Consider the following 16,794-nt stretch of genomic DNA (forward strand, 5'->3'; position numbering starts at 1 on the left):
ATGCCAGTAATTGTTTTAAAAATATAAATTGTAAATCTTTGAAACAGCATGCAAAAATATTCAAGTTTTCTTCGAAAAAACTATCAAAGTTATACCGTTTTACGGTACCTACTAACAGTTCGGCATTGTAATCTCCATATAAATATACATCGTATTTGAGCCACCTTAAAATCACCACAGAAAAAGCTGAAAATTTGACAGAACATTATTTTTCTTGGAAAGATTGTTAAAAAGATTTTTAAACATTTTTAAATCTTGAGCCACCCTAATGTACATCAAAGGCATCGCACGCTATGTCTGAACCAAACGATTATAAAAATCGAATGTTTTTACATCGAGTTTTTTTTTCTCTCAAGAGGTTATATTTTCATAATCGGAAGGTTTTAAAATAATCTATCGGTAATTTTTTTTCACTTTTTGGCTATATTCCAAGCTAAAACGTTTTTCGTGGCATTCCAACCCATAAAAAATGTATGGAAAAAAAATCATCGATAGAATATCTTATATCCTTCCTATTATGAAAATATAGACCAAATACTGATCTCTAGCGCAAAAGAAATTAATTAAGATACTTTCGATTTTTATAATCTTCTGGTTCAGACATAGCGTGAGCCGTCCACAAATTACGGAACGCTGGAATTTATGATTGCTTCGACGAAATATCTCTAAATACTATTTATGCTAGGTTTAAATGTTTTATGTGTGAAATATTGGAATAAAAATTATAGTATCGAAAATTTTTGATTGATACGTACCGTAATTTCGGGTGAAATTGATCACTTTTCACAGTTTTTCTTGTCTGATTTCTATAATGTTGACAATGCCAAACAACTGAATGAAGGAAAACAAGTATGAAGGTGAGCCTCATTGACTCAAGTATCGAAATTCTCTAACAAATGTAATTTTAGTGCTAAAAAATATGTCTAAAATGAAAAAAATCGGGAGATCTCATTTCGGGGTGAAATTGATCACTTATCAATGCCATTATTGTTAGTTTTCAAAACAACTTTACATAATAAATTTGAGCTTCCTGAATCCGAATATGCTTGCCAAATTCTTTACAATACAATATGAATAGAAATAAAGAATGTTTAAATTTCAAGAATAACGCAAAAAACGCCTAAATGTATGCAATTTCCTAAGGAATTTCCTGATATATACCGTAATCCGGGGTAACATTGATCATTTTTCTGAATGTTTCTTCAATATTTCTTTTGAAAATGCAAATGTTGCAGGTTTTATATTTTTAAAACAAGTACTGCCACCCATAGCTCAAGACTGTATACTGTATTTTGTTTGTTGAAAGATTTATGCATGTTATAAAAAATGTTTTATGCGATTTTTTTATTTAGTTGATATGGGGTAACATTGATCACCTATATAAACAACGTTCGGTAATACTGAAAATGTCGTTACTTACTTAAATCATGGCCCCTGAAGCCGAATATGAAGGCCAAACGCTTACAAGTGATTTACTTTTTGAGTTATTTTAAAATTAAAAACACCTCGAACCACGGAATACGCCTAAAAGTAGGCAATTGTCTAAGGGAATTTTACATTCTTAACAGTAATTCGGTAATGTTGCCTAATTGAGCATACTTATAAAAGTTTTGACAATGGAATTGTTTTCGGCGACGTTATTTTTAGTAAGAATCACATTTTCCTTGCTTATATCGTTTGCAGAACTTATGTGAGCCATGAATCTTCGGTAGTGTCAACCTAACCAATTAAAATCATTATATCGAAAAGTTAACAAATTTACGCATAAGGTAAACGCAATTTTCACAAAAATATTACCATTTATTAGCTCATTAATATAAGAAAGAGAAGCACCATTCGTGATTTGGAAATGTTTCATCAATAAATGATAATAAGAACTTTAGATGAGGTGAGTCATTCCGATCAATGTTACCCCGCTGATTAATGATACCCCGGATTACGGTACCAGAAATTCAATTATTTCCACCAAATCAAGAAATTGGTACGAGTTTTGGTTATGAAATCTAGTTTGGGGATATATCTTAAGTATCCTCACAAACTTTCAGGATTATACCATGTCCAAATGCTTGTCTAGAACTAGAAGTTTATTGATGTTTATCAACACTGCACCGTACATGATTTTGAAATTTTACATTATTTTAATAGAAATGAACATTTTTGAACGCAAAAAACTTCACAACACACAATTTGGACATACTTACGACAAACAACGTTCATTCACTACAGGTTACATTGATATTTGTGCTCCATTAGGAAGAAATAAAATCGAGTGACACAGTGATCAATTTCACCCGAATTTACGGTACTATATTCAAAAAAAAAAAAATGACTTTTTCGATATCACAAAGCTCTGTTGTTCCTCCGAAAAAATATTGTCAACTTTTTTACAAAAAGTGCTTAATTTTGAATACTTAGTGTTTATCTTATCGACTTCAGTATTTTGGTGATATAATCTATTGATTTACCATAGGCATATGTATTATTCCTAAAATAAACCTTGAGAAAACACTATCAGTAATAAACGTAATAAACCACTGCAATTTAAGATTCCATCCGCAAAATGTCTTCAAATTCACAGTGAAGGTATTTATATATTACATTTTCTTTAAGTTGAATATGAACCTGATTGTTACTTATATTTTCTTAATTTGTTAATGATGCAGTGTACTGTTTTTATTTTAAAATATTTTTTGAAAATGGCTCCATATCTCAAAACCACTTTAGCTCTCATTTCCCTCGATAAAACATTGCCAAATTCACGGAGAGGATGCTAGGATAGGTCATCTTTCGAATGATTGGTGCCGAACTTATGATCATTTTTAGTTGTCAACAACGGTTTCAGTCACACCGCGACATAGTTTAGCAGCACGCCGGCGAAGGCTTGGCCAGTGTGCACTATTTAATGAAATTTTGTTGTAGTTTTAATTAAAATTCACTTAAGCCCACCCGCTAACTATTGGTGGCGGCGCCAGGTTTCTCGCCCACATTCAGACACGCCAACAATGAGGAAGAGATTAAAAAGTTCGTCTAGATACTCTGGTTTTAGGTTTTATCATCTGGCGTGCATCCAGTCCGCTCTGTAATGATTTTTTTTTTTTGAGTGGGAAAATCCGACGGTTGATCGTTAATCAAAGTTGTGTGATTTCAACCTAAAAAATATCGATGGCTCCAGAGAGGATCGAACTCACGACCTTCGCGTTATTAGCACGACGCTCTAACCAACTGAGCTATGGAGCCCTGTGAAAATTATTATTAATGTACAAAAATCATCAAAAATTAAATATCTACTAGATTGAAATTTGATTTTTTATGAAGATCATTTCAATAATTCCAGTTAGCAGTTTGTGGATTGCTTTCGACTGTAATTTACCAGTATTTTCAACAGTTTTCGGTTCTTTCAGTCTAGAAAAGCAGGAGCTTGGCTGCTTTTCTAGACTGAAAGAGCCGAAAACCGTTGAAAATACCAGTTAGCAGTGATAGATGTTCATGCACATTGAGCGAAAAAATGGTTAATAAATTAATTAAGAGATGACGGTTACATTCCTCTTAACGCAATACGAATCGATCTGGACGGAAAAAATGCTTTGCCGACTGCTAATATCAAGGACTCCGTGGCGCAACGGTAGCGCGTCTGACTCCAGATCAGAAGGTTGCGTGTTCAAATCACGTCGGGGTCAAGGTGATTTTTTTTTTATTGATTCTGTGTCCCCAACAAGAGAACAATGAGAAAAAATTGATGGAGCTGACTAGCTGTATATTTGCTACTACTGAGAGGGGAGAGGAGAGGTAGGTAAATTTGACAACCATTGTTACTAGATATCGAGTATACCTCTGCATCTCCACAGTTATCATGGAAAGAATGTTGGGTTAGTTGGATAAGGTCACTTTTGCTATCAACAGACTCGAAGGACCATACACAACTTTTTTCTCTAGTAACTTAAACATCGTCTCTGAATATGTCAAAAAAAGAGTTAGATTAGTTATTGCACAAGTGAAATGATTCAATGAGTTCACCCCTTAAGGTTTTCCGCAAAACCGTTGAGTTAATTCATCGCACACAAATCCTCATCCGATTCAGCAAAAGCCGCTGAGCTGTTTTCGATTATGTACCGATTACGCAAAGCTCAATGCCTGTCTCCGTTGATTCCGCTTCCAATTTGGAACATCGGCCGAAAAGATCATCATCAACCATCCGTGCTGTAATTGCAATTAATCGGGAACTCGCGTTGACACAATGCTCATTATAGAGGGCACATTTGCAATCATTATCCGGAACGCGTGTGTGCTTTCGGTGGAAATTATTTCCTTTGCAACATGGATAAACTTCACTCACAGCTGACATGGGTTCCACTTTCTGATATACGAAAGGATGTTCTTTTTTCGTTGTGTCCTCAGCTTTTCGAAATTATCAACTTTTCATCTGATGCTTCGCCACCGAGGAAAGTTTTCGGATGGGATATTTCACCTGAAGTTTCACTCATTTGCAAACAAAAAAAGTGGGTACACTTCATCATCACACAGAAACAACATCGCCCAACCAGCAGGGTTCGTTTAAGTTTCATCCGGTTTCATGTTTGTTGGGATGATGTTTTTTGTTTCGCTGTTCCTGGCCCAAAGCAGAAGGGGTTCCCTTTTTCATCAATTCGCAGAAGAGTTTTCCGTTGTTCCAAACAACCACAAGCAACTTAGCTCCGCCATAAGTTGAGATATCCTCTGTTGTCGAAAATGTTGTTTCCATTTGGGGTTGGTATATAAAAATGATGACTAACAGAGGTTCTGGTTTCGTGACTTTAGTTTTTCTAGAGAATGAGATTTGGAGGGGGATTAGTTACCATGTTTTTGATGGTTGCTTGTGCCGCGGGAAAATTATGATGTCAGTTATAATCTGATTTTCGGTTAGGGATGAATTTACAGATTAGTGTCAAACTATGTGGGAGTATTTTGAATGCTCAAGGAGATTGTGAATTGTTCAAAACATTATTTCTCCACTGCTGGATTTCAAAGAGGGGTCAAAGGAATAGTGTTTAGTCCATCAATTATGTCGCTTGCCTTGGAGGGGGAGACCGATGCAAATAAGCTAAGGATTAGTCGTGTCCGGTTCGTGCAGCGAGCCAAGGGACCAGAAGCACACTCGTTTGGCATATCATGCGTATTCGAATTCGAGTAATTTCGCGAATACGGTTAGGCGTTACTATATCATGAATTTCGCCTTATTCCACTAACCCAACATCCTTTCCATGACAGCTGTGGAGATGCAGAGGGATATTCGGTCTCTAGTAACAATGGTTGTCTAACTAACATTCCTTCCCTTCCCCGATGACCGCATTAGGCATGGCCGGCGCCGTTGTTGACTTTTACACTGTGATCTCGCGATTTGTGCACATTGAGAATTATTGGCCAATCCTAAGCTCCATTTATTAAATCTATGTGCAACTTCGATTATTCTGGTCAATGCTGATGGAATGTGGGAGCTTAAGTTCTGTTCTGTAAAGCTGTTCTAGTTAACGGTATAAAACAATAGGTTGCTGTGATCACGGTGTACTATATTTAAGAAGGTGATATATTCCGAAAACTGACAGCTACTTGACGACGTCATTCCTATCCACCTCGAACAAATTTTCAAAAAAATTGATCTAGTGGTCCGGATGGTATATGGTACGATAGGAGTGACGTCACATGTTTTCAACCAAACTTGATGTTTACATCAGTGAAGAGCCTGCCTTGTTAATTTTTTATGTCGTGGCTGTGATGAAGTTCTAGGACCGTAGTGTTGCTTCGATCTACTACGGTGAACGGTGCTTCATAATGCTACGTTACTCTGTGACTCATTAGAGGTTGTTTTCTTTTTCCATTCCCAATGTATTTCAGTTAAAATAGTTGTTCTAGGCACCATTTTGTCACTTTTCACTTTTCACTTGAAAAAAAAACTCATTCTAGAACCTAGATATGTGTGCCAGTATACTGACAAAAAATCATTTGAGTCCATTAAGAATTCGCTGAGTGGTGAGGGTTTTAGGATTTTTGCTTTCACTCAGGCCTATACGAGTTAACGAACACTCCTCCTCAACACGGGGCCTCTAGTCCGCACATCGTCCGAAACTTGGCCATCCAAACTCCTCGAAAAGGTTTGGTCAGCAGGTCAGCAGCCATTTCCTCAGTGGGACAATACACGAATTGGACCTCTCCTCTCTCCTTCACGTATCGTGCAAATTGAAACCGAGTGGTAATGTGCTTGGTTCTATTGCTATTTTTTCGGATTCCAGCATCTTCAGCGCGCTCTGGTTATCCTCGACAATGGTAGGGTTGCTCCGCTGTTCGTTGAAATCGTTTAGAAAACGCTTCAGCCAAATCAGCTTCTTTGTGGCCTCCGAGAGCGCCACGAACTCTGCCTCCGCGGTTGACAATGACACACAGGTCTGTCTAATTTTGCTGGGGACTGTACGGTGCTGTTTGTTGTAGCAGAATGTCGTTGTCCGCGAAGTACTTCTTCAGTTTGTCGCAAGAGTATTCATTTCCAACTGGTTCTGGATCAAACTGACGAATTTCTGGATCTTTTCTTGCATCGCAGTAGATACAGTACCGTGTATCGAGAAAAATCGTCCACCAGTACCATACTGCAACGGTTTCCACCCGGAATGCTCACTTCAAACGGACCAGCCTAGTCCGAATGCATGAGATCTCCTACTGGTTTGCTCCTGCTTTCTTCTCCATGCTTGAGGATCTTGCATGACTTCTTGCCGAAAAATAATGAGAAACCTTGATCGGTGATCTTGCTTACCGATAGAAGATTTCCAGCTAGTACCGAAACGTGATAAACTTGACTCAGCTTGATGTGCTTCGGGTTTCCATCGCCGTTGACACCTTGAAACATGGCTACGCTAATGCCGTTGGCTCTAGTTCGCTTTCCGTCTGCTACCGTAATATTCTCTTGCCGTGATGTGTCCAGAGTCTCAAACAGATCCACATCGTTAGTCATGTGTGAAGCAGCTCCGGAGTCGAGGACCCACAGTCATCTAGAAGAATCACCGGATTCTGCTACAAGGCACGTTTCGTCAATAGTGTTGCCATTTTCATCTTCTGCTTCGGTTTCTTCTGATCAGCAACCTTACTGTCCTTCGCAAGCTTCTTGCAATCACGACGGTAGTGTCCCTCCTTGTTGCAGTAGTGACACTTTACTTTCGGTCTTGTAGATGACGGTCCATTAAATTCCTCACCTGTTCGCAGTACTTTCTCTGACACCTGGCGCTCCTCACGACGCTTCCACTCGTCCAGTAACTTTCCCTTAACGAATTCGAGAGTAAGGTCCTCTTCTGGTCGACTTTCCACTGCCGTGACTCCATGACAGCATCGCCACGACCAGATGCTCCTTGAGTTCTTCTCCCATCGCCGTCAGTCTGTTCGTAAGCGCCACTACCTCATTAAGGTGGTTCGACATACTTCCGCCTTACAGTAACCGCTGCGAGCAAAGTTTCTGTAACTCATGGACCTTGCTTGAGATAGATGACCGCTCGTGGTACTTCTTCAAACTGTCCCACATGTCCTTCGCCGAGCTGCAACGAATGACGTGAGTTGACAATCCGATGAGCGCCGTGCCTTCGCGTCGTTAGCAGTCCAGGTGCCATCCGCATAGTCCGGCTTCGGTTCCGTAACGATGGCCTTCAATCCTTCCTTCCTTCCTTGGATACATATATTTGTACATTTTATATGTAAAATTAAATGTTTTTGTGGTTTTTTCGTCAACAAAAAAATTAATTTGATGATTCCTTTCTTGTTGGTACCTTAATTGAAATTTTACAGGTTTTATTCATGTTTTAATCTTCAAGTTTTTGAACATACAGATATAACTAACAATTTTGTGCTGAAGAAATTGGTGTAGGGCTGGTAGCAGGTCTTGTTCTAGAGACTTGGGCAGGTTTCCAAAAAGTCTCTATTTTCAATGGAGGGTCTCTAAGGTCTATATTTTAATAAAAATGGTCCCTAAAGTCTTTTCCTTCTTATTGCGATTGCATTGGATCCTGATGCAAAAAGTACTGGCTCCAGAGAAAAATTCAAAGACTTTAGCAGTTTCTTCGAGGATTCCATATCACAGGTCTCGAAGAAAAACTTCAAAAAAATCTTCAAGTGATTTGTCTAGAGATTTCATCTGGAATACTTTCATGGACTAAAACAGGGATCTTTACTATTTTGATTCCTTTACTATTTTGCCTAGAAATTCTACTAGCAATTTTTCAAAGGATGCTCAGAGGATTTTCTTTAGGTAATCCTTGAGCACTACAACGATACTACCACCAGTAATTTCCTCATTGATCATTGATTATCCCGATTATTTTCCAAAGAATATACTAGGTGTTTTCCAGGTATTTTCACTTACCCCTCAAACAAATTCTCCAGTTCTACTCAAGGAAATCTTACAAAGATTTTTTGAAGATGTTCTAAACGTTACTCTTGGAGGGTATAGTAAGGAAATCAAGTGAAGAAATACCGTAAATCGTGGAGGATTTGAGACTTCCTTGAGAAATATTTAAAAGAATCTTTGGAGAAATTCCTGATGAAATCGATAAGATTATTTCATTAATGATTCTTGGAAACAACCAAATTATATTTTTGCGATATCCGAAACAATTTTTTTTGAGGAAATCCTTAGGAAAATTTTTGAGGAATTCCACTACAAATAATCATTTAATGAAATCCTGCACAAATTTCCGAAATAATCTCTGAACCGTCCCTTCTTCTTCTTGGCGTTAACGTCTTCACTGGGACAGAGCCTGCTTCTCAGCGGACGGATTTCACGCCTACTCGACAAAGGGATTGGCAGCACCCCTTCAGAATTCAATGAAACTTTCTCGGTGTGAAGACTATGTGAAACTAAGATACTTTGCATACTTTGTTTTTTTCAAAATAGATCTACACTAACATTTGGAAAGGGTCAAAGTTTTTTTTAACTTGTTTTATAAACCCGTATAACTCGAAAGCGGTAAGACCTACAAAAAAGTGTTGTATGAGGGACTGTCGTGAAGTTTCCTGACGTTTTAGTAAAAAATATTAAAAAAATAAAAACACATTTTCTACACTGAAAAAAAAAAAATTCAAAACTTCAAAGTCGATTTAAAAAAAAACGGCCACTTCAGATTTTGATCATCCTTAAGCAAAAAGTTTCGTAATTAAATTTACTAAAAGTCGTCCATACATTGCAAATTGGGCATATTTTAAGGAAAAAAGTTTTTCCAACATCGAATTTTTTAAGTCTCAAAGTTTTTTTTTACTTGTTTTATAAACCCGTATAACTCGAAAGCGGTAAGACCTACAAAAAAGTGTTGTATGGGGGACTGTCGTGAAATTTCCTGAAGTTTGAGAAAAAAATATTGAAAAAATAAAAACACATTTTCTACACTGAAAAAAAATATTCAAAACTTTAAAGTCGATTAAAAAAAACGGCCATTTCAGATTTTGATCATCCTTAAGCAAAAAGTTACGTAATTAAATTTACTAAAAGTCGTCCACACATTGCAAATTGGGCATATTTTAGAGAAAAAAGTTTTTCTAACATCGAATTTTTTAAGTCCAAAATGAACTTTTTATTTAATTTTTATTTCGCTTCAAATCGTCTAGTATGATCATATTTTTTCAAGTGATAAATGAGTTTTAATCACAAAATAGATTATATTTGTTTTATTGGGAGTAGTTAGAGAAATAAAACGGAATTATACATTTTTTTTTTAAATTAAATTCAATTGATTTCGCACCATACCGCTTATGAGAAAATCAACTCCTTCTAACAATCCGATGGGTTTTTTTTTATGGTTAGAAAGATATCACAATATATTTAATTTCTTATTTGGTCAAAGCCAATCTTAACAGGTATCTGGAAAGGGTCAATATTATGCTTATGAAAAAAGTCGTGGTTTGTTTTTATTTTTATTATTGCTATATATCCTAAAACGTAGTATCTGCACATGAATATTTACATTATTTTTGGGCTTTACTGAATAAATTGAATATTTTTGGTTCATCCTCTGAATTGGTATACCGTTTGGCTGCAATTTGTGTATCACTAGTAGGCATAAAACAATGATATTTTTGGGTACCAGGGACAGTTTTAACCTTATCAAATAATTCCACCAATTCCTCTGACATTTTAACATATTGGGTAGGTGTACCAGTTATGGACATAGTGGTTCCCTATTTCGCCATACGTGATTACTTTAATGTCATCAAATTTTGAAAATTTTTGTGCGTCATAGTAGTTAGATTAAAGATATATCTTGATGTTTAAACATTCAAAAAGATTCAAAATGTGAAATTTCTCAAAATTTCCCCTCTGGCCAAATAGGGAACCACTATGGCCATAACTGGTACACTTTCCCTTGTTCATTAGATATATAACAGAAATTTAATTTGGTGATACATGTATCAGTTTGTTTCATTGCCCAGTCGAATAGTTCTCGCGGAGTTGCGATTGTGTTTCCATAGTATTTTGCAAGACTTGCTTTTTTTGCCATTCGCTTGAGAGTGCCACCAATTGCGTCACAGGGGCCTTTGCCGTGCGATGTGGCAAAAAAGTGCCACTCTGCTTCCAATCCATGTATTTTCTTGAAATTACATAAGCTGGCAATTTTTTTTCTATTTTTATAATGAGCTGCAGCTCCATCTGACTTAAAAATAACTTTTGATTTGTTTAACAAAATTTATCAATTTTGAAATAAATAGCTGAACTGCTACTGTCTCATGGGTCTGATATTATAATAAAACTAACATTTTCCAATTTATTATCTTTTTTTTTTTGATAAATTTAGAATTGGGAATTATTCCTGTGATATCCTTGAGCAGCGTTATAATTTTCAGAAAAGTCGCTAATTACCAGTATTTAACCTTGTTTTAAGGAGTCTATTTTGTTTCGTGAAAAAGAAGACTGTTATTTGCAAATAAAATCATGAGTTATGAGCTTATCAACTTTTTTTAGGTAGATAACAATACAAACAAATTCATTATTTCTTATTCATCTGGCGTTTAACGCAGGTACGTTTAGTAAGTTATTTTTCACAAAACTTTTTCTAGAAGAGAATTTAATGGGATATGGATAAGGTTGTAACTTTTCAATGTTTGCAATACTGTTGTGATACCTTTAGAACCATAAAAATCCGTCGAATTGTTAGAAAGAGTTGATTTCTTCATAGGCAGAGGCGAAGTCCATTGATTGCCTTCATTTAAAAAACATAATCACTGTATAATTCCGTTTTTTAACTATTCTCAATAAAAAATACATTCTATTTTCTGATTCAAACTAATTTATCACTTGAAAACATGATCATATTTGACGGTTTAAAACAAAATCTTTGAAAAAAAAATTTCAGTTTTGGACTTAAAAAATTCGAAGTTAGAAAAACTTTTTTCCATAAAATTTGCCCAATTTGCAATGTATGGACGACTTTTAGTAAATTTATTTACGAAACTTTTTTCTTAAGGATAATCAAAATCTGAAATGGCAGTGTTTTTCAAATCGACTTTAAAGTTTTGAATATTCTTTTTTTCAGTGTAGAAAATGTGTTTTTATTTTTCAATATTTTTTTCTCAAACTTCAGGAAATTTCACGACAGTCCCCCATACAACACTTTTTTGTAGGTCTTACCGTTTTTGAGTTATACGGGTTTATAAAAAAAAGTAAAAAAAACTTTGACCCTTTCCAAATGTTAGTCTAGATCGATTTTGAAAAAACAAAGTATGCAAAGTATCTTAGTTTCACATACTTTTGACATCCAGAAAGTTTCATTGAATTCTGAAGGGGTGCTGCCAATCGTTTGTCGAGTTGGCGTGAAATCCTTTAGCGTAGTGTTCTTATGAGGACTTCCACAGTTATTAACTGAGAGCTTACTTTGCCAAAGTTGCCATTTTCGCATTCGTATATCGTGTGGCAGGTACGATGATTTTTGCCCAGGGAATTCAAGATAATTTCTATTACGAAAAGATCCTGGACCGACCGGGATTCGAACCCAGACACCTTCAGCATGACTTTGCTTTGTAAATCTTATCTTCTGTTTCCTATCAGTTTACATTGTGTTTATCTGTGCCTTGTTTGGTCTATTCATGTCATGGTTCCTGTTGGGTTTTTCTGATCTATTTTTTCAAGCTAAAAGTCTTTAAAGTTGCTATATTCAATGCACTTAAAAGTCCTATTAAACTTCGTTGAGAACGCTTTCGTTTTACAGTTGGATAGTCACGTAGGAAAATCTTTAGGAATGGATGGCACTCTTCTTGTTTACCCAAATAGTTTTTGAAATTTGAAGTTAAAGTTAACAAAATCCCATTCTGAATATTCTTATATTTTGTTTTGGGAGTTTTATTTCAATTCATTTGCATAAACATCACCTATTGTTCCATATATACCTATTTAAAAAAATAATATGAGCTATTGCATTGGTTCTAATTATTCGTGAAAGTTTAACTACAAATATGATTGTCTAGATTTGAGAGGGCCCCTAAAATGTGGGGGCCCGGGGGCCATGACCCCCTCGGCCCCCAGTAAATGCGGCCCTGTTTATAGTTCTTCTATTTGCTGAGTACCGTAAAACGGAGTAACTTTGATTGTGCGAGACCCAAGACCAGTCTTGGGAACTGTGACGACAATTCACCACAGTTCATCGATTCTGCCATTCAACCAAAACACAAAGCAGCAGCAGCATCAATACCATCAGGCGTTGCGCTGCCAACGGTTCACACACTGCTTGACTATGCTCCACTATGACCGTTTTCGGGCAGCCATTCCAAGGTGAATGATTGAAAAAAGTGTTAAATCTTTCAATCGCTAATATTTCGCTAGTGTTTTCAACTAATTGAAATCTATTAGCTCTAACAGAAAGAGCACAATCATTCCGTTGCGATACATATAAACAAGTTCAATTTCATGCTACCTTTATCGAGCAGAAATGCAAAACCCCGAAAACCGCAAAAATCGTGTCACCACTGTGCTCGAGTCATTTCGCATTCGGGGTTGAAAAACGTTAGGAAGAAAAAGATTACAGTTTTGAAGAGCCGTGACATTTTTTGGTTTTGAACGGTCATGGTTTGCTTTGGATTTTGATGGTCGTGTTTTTTTTTTTTTTGTTTTTTACAAGGGGGAAATCTGCAAACAGATCCCCTGAGAAGATAACTCAGGGAATGCGGGGATGACGCACCAACGACGACCCGCTAAAACCAGCCTATGCACTGTGCATGAGCAATTCATTTAGAATTGCTCAAGTGGTGAACAGTGCATCGACATGACCCTTGGACTCAGACCCTCATCTCCCCGGAACCACCTTACGGTATTTCTTCGGGAAGGGACCAGTGCATATAGCACAACACGTTTAGCAGAAGTAGCCTAGGCAAACTGCTTCTCCTAGCCGACTTAAACAATGTTACAAGGGACCAGCCTCGGCAGGGCTAATCCTCTGCAGCCAACTCTTGGTCGGCGCGCCATAGACGCTGCAATTCTAACATAATGTGAGTGACAGCCGTAGTTACTGCATTCCAGCACTCGGCATCCGCACACATTCTCTCTATAATATTGTCGGGGGACGTGTCCCCTCCGCATGTAGTGAGCATGCGACCTCTCACAACAATGAAACGGGGGCAATCGAACACGACATGCTCCGCTGTTTCCTCTACACCAGCACAATTGGGGCACGCAGGAGATTCTGAGTGCCCGAACCTATGCAGGTACTGTCTATAGCAACCATGTCCTGACAGAAACTGCGTCAGGTGGAAGTTCACTTCCCCATGGCTTCTACCATACCAATCTGACACATTTGGTATTAGTCGATGGGTCCATCTACCCTTAGTGGAGTTATCCCATTCCTGCTGCCAGCTTCTGAGCGTTTCCTCTTTACACGTGTCGCGGACTCCTCTGGTACCCCTTTGGTTGAAGCATTGAACATCTTCCTTGATGATGAGCCCGATGGGCGTCATCCCGGCTATGATGCACACGGCCTCTTTAGATACCGTCCGGTATGCACTTGCTACTCTTAAGCACATTATCCTGTACGTGCTTTCCAACCGCTTTAGGTTTCTGTTCGTTCCAGATTGGTCCTCCATACCTTAGTATGGATAGCGCCACGCTTGCCAGCAGCTTGCGTTTGCTTGATGGTCGTGTAGAAAGATGTAAATGTAGAGGCGGTAAGTGTTTGCTCCAGTACTTTTCTCATCACTGCCCAAGACATACTTAACGAAATAACACAGTTTCTGTTAATCAGTTAGGCAGCGTCCATTTATTACGTAACGCTAAAATTGAAAATTTTTGCCCACCTCCGACCGTAACGCTTTTTGTATGGAAAATTTTAATATTTTGTATGAGTCGTAACGCTTGAGACCACCCCCCTTCCCCTCGAGAGTTACGTAATTTGTGGATGCCGCCTTAAGCAAAACGAATGAAAAAGTAAAGAGTATTAGTATAACACTTCCAGTGTTGATAGACTCACACTCAAAATATCAATCAATACGCTCTCCCGTGAGAGCAAACTCATTAGAGATCTGCTTCGCAAATCTCACGCTTGAGATTTTGATGCAAAATCAACTCAAACCGTAAAAAACGATTCAGCCGCAAAACCCGGCAAAAACTCGTAATACCCGAATGTTATTGTTTATATTAGAAAGGATTAAAAAAATTTACTAGACTAACAAGAAATTATTGCCGTGTGTGAGTAAACTGTGGAAATACGAGACAATGAGTTAAAAAGGTGAGCCAACTCATCCATGATTTTTTGACTGCTGAGTTGCATGGTTGACAACTCACGCATGAAAAATCTCAAGCGTGAGTTGTGAGAAATTGAGTTTTTCACAACACTGAACACTTCATGTCAAAGCAATTTTCGTTGGAATAAAGTACATTTGAGGATTTATATGCAACATTAAAAATTTATAAGATTTTAGCATTTTTGAAACGCTCACAAACAATCTGTTCTACGATCACTAATTGATCGAGTCATAATGAGTTTGTTGCCTATCCTTGACAGCCTAGTTGTAGTAGAACGTGAAATAGGTCTCAAATCTCTTAGCGAAAACCATTTTCACACACTGGGACCATTTATGTAATCGAAGTCAGAAATTTCTTTACCCCAAAAAAGAAACACCGACTTCCGATTATATGAAAAAGTATATATCCATTCAGAATAAATCTTTTGGCAATCTCAACTGCAATCGATAGTTTGGATGCCAGTACTTGTTTTAAAAATATAAATTATAATTCTTTGAAACAGCGTGCATAAATATTCAAATTTTCTTCGAAAATAAAAACACCCGTTTTATGGTACACAAATTCAACCTACAACACAAAGCAATGTATCGAATTTCCAAGTTGTCCGTGAGAGAGAGCGAGAGAGCACCAACACACGGCACACAGTAAAAGTCCAAAGAACAAAGGAATTTATAGCACGTACAGAGGCTTATACTGGCAGGCTTTGGAAAATTTAACGATCATTGACACATGAGCCATAATTTCATCCTGCGTTCATACAACACGCATGACATTTATCGTTTGTGCAAGATAACAGGCCATGAACGAAAACACGACAGACACACACCACCCACTGTAAGGCGCCGATCACTGTGTGTCAACACTTGTAACATTCGCTGACCCACTGTCATTCTGATCAAATAACGGAAGCGAATATTTTCCATTTTCTTTGCTATGTTTGCAACCAATCATTGAATAATAAGGTTGTTAAAGGCTGCATTACCAGAAAATATGAAAGTTATTACCAATTTTATGCAAAACATAAATCACCCGAATGGTTCGATACTGTTGAAGTCTGTGAGAGTTGCTGTTCTTGAACGCTCTCGTGCCACATACCAAACGAGAGAGTGAATGTTTACATTCATAGGGCTCTTCGAATGCGATGTGCCACAAACTGTTATGGTTCGCGAACTGTTTGTTACACTCTCCGAATATGGTTTGATTGGCTTATTCAGATCAAAATCCAAACACTGAATATTGGACAGTAGTAATGGAAATGTTATCACCGACAATGATCCAAACAATGTTCTCGTTACTACGGGAAATCAATTGATCAGCCTTGCTCTTTCGAACAACCGATTCAAGAAGAGCAAATGTGTCATGACACCTCAATCATGACAGGTCCTTCGAGACTTGCAAGGTCGGATTAGCAGAATGGAAACGATGCTGGAGAAGGTTGAACATTCATGGCTGATATAAATCGACTCTTCAAAAGCAAACAGTCGACAAAAATGCAGGATGGAGATGTGAAAAGACACGATGAAAAACTAAGAGAACTGGAGCATCAATTAGAAACACAATCATATGCAGACAAACTTAATAGAGTCTTCGAAACCATTTTTAAATTGAATGACAAACGCGAAGGAAAACCATTCTTCCGAAACCTACTTCGGAAATCCGTTGGCCCGTCCATTGTTAGGAAATTCACGAGCACAGCCAACAAAAACAAGAGTTTCAACGAAAATTTTCCAAACTTTGTTAAATTCGTTGGCCGAATCCAAAGATCTGATGACTTTGAATTTTCGACAGAAGACACGGAACAATCGTTCAGCCAGTTCCTACGTCGGAAAAATACAGAGCTAAAACGAAAGCCTACCACATAAAAAAGGCGACAACATTCCCAAAAACATTATAAACCCAGGATCGATGAAAGAACTGATGAATTCGAAAACGGTGATATTTTGGAACACATTGCGATCAAGGAGGTAGACATCATTCCAGCAGCCTCCTACAGCAGTTCCAGTTCCAGTAGCACCTTAGATACCGATGTTGAATAAAATGTTCACTACCATGCATACAAACATGACATG

At 37.5% G+C, this 16,794-nt stretch overlaps 2 non-coding genes across 2 annotated transcripts; one reads left to right on the top strand and one right to left on the bottom strand.

The window, feature by feature from the left end:
* Positions 1-3,163: 3,163 nt before the first annotated feature.
* Trnai-aau lies at positions 3,164-3,237 on the bottom strand. Its single transcript has one exon. It is a non-coding gene; the product is annotated as a tRNA-Ile (tRNA).
* Positions 3,238-3,605: 368 nt separating this feature from the next.
* On the top strand, positions 3,606-3,677 carry Trnaw-cca. Its single transcript has one exon. It is a non-coding gene; the product is annotated as a tRNA-Trp (tRNA).
* The last annotated feature ends 13,117 nt before the right edge of the window (positions 3,678-16,794 follow it).

Source organism: Aedes aegypti, chromosome 1, assembly GCF_002204515.2.
Source record: "Aedes aegypti strain LVP_AGWG chromosome 1, AaegL5.0 Primary Assembly, whole genome shotgun sequence".
NCBI lineage: Eukaryota > Metazoa > Arthropoda > Insecta > Diptera > Culicidae > Aedes > Aedes aegypti.